Genomic DNA, 3,503 nt, shown 5'->3' with positions numbered 1-3,503 from the left:
GTAATGTTAATTTTCAAAAAAAATCAGAATTCGGGTACGTGGGCCGAGGGTTGAATTTGTTGACTTTTCGAGTCGAGTTGGGAATTGTTAAATTATAAGCATTGGAGTATATTTTGATTGATGTGCACGTTTTTGGCTAGTTTTGGATTGATGGGCATCAGTTTGAAGTGTTAGAGAGGCGTTGGAGCCGGTTATGAAACTTCGGAGCGAGGTAAGTCTCCTGTCTAACCTTGTGAGGGGGAAACTACCCCCTAGGTGATGAATTTGATATGTGCTACTTGTTGTGAGAGATACACACACATGAGGTAACGAGAGTTTGTACGTAACTAGATTCATGTTTATGTCCGGGTAGACCTAGAATTTTACCATGCAATAAATTGTATTACTTGAATTTAATTGTTAGCTTAATTATTTGAAGACTATAAGTAAAAGCGGATAAAGACCATGTTAGACCGAATCTCAATTCCCTGGACTATTTGTTAGGATAATCGATTGATGGTAGATATCATGTTTGCGTTACGTCTTTGACTCTAGATAGAAAATACGTGATTCATAAGTCGATAAGTTTCTTCTCTTCCTGGGTATCGGGCCGAACGCATAAGCCATATATGTATATATGAGATGTATCCATGGATCGGATCGTACGACCTCAGCAATGTGTACACGACTATATGGATCGGGCTGAATGACCTCAGCATATTGTGTGCGTAAAATCGCTAGGAGTTTGAATACCCATGAGATTACCCTCTTAATCAAACTTGGGAATTACGTAATATTCTCTTTGTGATCTGAGATCGAAAATCTAATTGATGGTTCCTATTTGTTAAGATAGCATGTGGCACTTGGGGACATTTAAACTGATAGTATTTGTTTACGGATTTTGTTATCTAGTGTTCCTTATTCTATTGATCCTATTGTATTTCATGCCTACTTATGATTCATGCATTTTATTTATTGGACCACCAGTAAGTGTCGATGTCGATCCCTCGTCACTACTTCTTCGGGAATAGGCTAGATACTTATTGGGTATGCATTTATTTACGTACTCATGCTACACTTCTGCACTACACGTGCATGATCTGACAGGTTAATTTGGTGGTCATCCTGGCGCATAGGCACTACTGCTGATGGGATTTTTATGGTGAGCTATTTTTTATGATACGCACTGCAACCCTCAGAGTCTCTATCATGTTTACTTACTTTATCATGTCTATTTTATATTCCAAACAGATGTTGTATTATTATTGCACTCTTAAGGAAATGCTCATGCACTTGTGACACCGGGTTCTGGGGATATTCTAGAATTTGGTTATGGGGTTGCTTAACATTGGCACACTTGTACTTTATATTTTATTCAAATTATATGTCTTTACGATTTTTAATACATTAATTTCTTTATCTAATATGATTCAGGATACCAAATTTAATAAAATGAATAATTTAGTTGGTAGTTCACTGTTGGCTTGCTAACGGCGACGTTGGGCGCCATCACGATCTATAGTGGGTTTTGAGTCGTGACAGTTTGGTATCAGAGCTCTAGGTTCACTTGAGTCTCATGAGTCATAAGTGAGTCTAGTAGAGTCTTGCGGATCAGTACGGAGACGTCTATACTTATCTTTGAGAGGCTGCATGGTTATTAGGAGCACTTCCCTTCTTGATTCGACGTCGTGCGATTTGATTCCATTGAAGCTCATACCTTTATTTCCTTCCTACTCATTCATATATGATGATGAGCGCTTGTTATCAATTGGGAATTGAGGAGTTGTAGTTTCTCCCTGCATATTCGGGTAGGCTATTATCGCCGCCTTGTGGAAGGGTGTTCAGTTGTTTCAACCCAGTGTCAGTGTTGCCTACGGTTTTGAGGCTATGCATAGTGTATTATGATGTTCATGCGTTGTTATCGCGCATTATGGGTGTAAGTGGTAGAGTGCTTATTTATGTGTCGCGATAGTGAATGACTCGAAAGAAGGATTATTCGGTTCAAGGCTTAGAGGTTCGAAATTTAATTCTAGCGGAGGAAAGGTAATCGGACTAGGGGTGTTTAGGCCTTGGTTGACGGAGTAACGAGACTTGATATTTTCAGACGCGGTGGAATTCTCATTTGTGATGTAGTGTCGTCGTCCTTGTTGGAACGCATTAAGGCTCATCAGTGTTATGGTCTCCTTTGAATTGCCTCCAAGGCAAGGTGGTATGGGATGGTTCCTGAGCAGCAATTATTAGAGATGACGGTATAAGTAGGCTTTAGAGTCGAATCGGTGTTTCTAATATTGATGGCTCGGGAGAGATGATATTTATGGAGGCTTAAAGTTGGTGGTAGTTTATCCATTTGGGAGCTACAAAGATGAATTATGATTTGAGGCAGTGTGTTGGCAGTGAAGGAGGAAGAAGGACATGGTGAGAGGTGTCTCGCAATGGTTGAATTGCTAGAGGTCGAGTAATTCGCTCCGAAAGATGGTTAACTCGGAGTGGGAATGTTAGTGTATCATATGGATTCGTGGTAGGATGGCCACATGCTTCCAGAAAGCTTGGCACGATTATGGTCATGGTGAACAAGGGACTAAGTCTGTGTATTTGTTTGAGATGGTGGCTATGTGCTTCTGAAGTTTGAATATGACAGAAAAAGTTTGCTTGGGATGTAATATGACTTTGAGTTTCGGATGCATCGCTAGACCTTTGTTTGATGTTGATGGGAATGAGTGGGCGCTTTTGACTGGTGGGCGAGCGTGGGCTTAGGAGGATTAACTGATTTTGTGATGGCTGTAATTAGGGAAGGTCGTTGGACGATATCGATATGGGGTTACATAGGTGGGCTATCTCCTGCGAGGTGTTAGGAGCTGTGTGATTCCTAGTAAAGGTCCTTTGAGGAACTTTATTTTCTTTCCAACATGAAGTATGTACTACGACGTGAGTTGGGATCGCTTGAAGAAGATGGTGTAGCGGTCAGGAGGTTGAGTGTGTGTTTGGAGATGATAATTCGGGTTATGTTATGCAAAGGTAACAAGAGATTGCGAGAAATTTGGTGGAGAGACGGTGCGAAATCATGGTGACCGAGGAGGAGGAGTCATTGTGATTTATGGATTTAGGTAATTATGGCTTAAAGCTAAGTGGGGGAGCCCGCCGTCTATGATTGGGTCACGTGGTTGTGTGACTTTGCAGTATCGGGTTATCGGTACATTTGTAGATTAGTTATGATAAAAGGGAGAAAACATCAAGAGTATTTCAGGCAAGGAATTTGATGTATGTGTGCTACATTTCACCTTATCGATTCGAGGGTAGATATTGGGAGGACTCAGAGTTTCTTTGGAAGTGTTCATGTACTAGTAGAGCACCAGTGTTTGGTTATATTCGGGATCAGGTCAGAGTGGGTGACTCTAAAAAAAATGGTTCTAGTGGGTTCAAGAATTTAGTGCGGTGTCTAAGGATTTTAGGCCCGTTGTGTGGTTAAGGATTGAGTTTTTGTAGTGGATTATGAAAGGGACTTGGAGTGTTTCTATGTTAGCATC

The sequence above is a fragment of the Nicotiana tabacum genome, chromosome 8 (genome assembly GCF_000715075.1).
Source record: "Nicotiana tabacum cultivar K326 chromosome 8, ASM71507v2, whole genome shotgun sequence".
Classification (NCBI taxonomy): Eukaryota; Viridiplantae; Streptophyta; class Magnoliopsida; order Solanales; family Solanaceae; genus Nicotiana; species Nicotiana tabacum.
Note: the sequence above shows the minus strand (reverse complement) of the source record.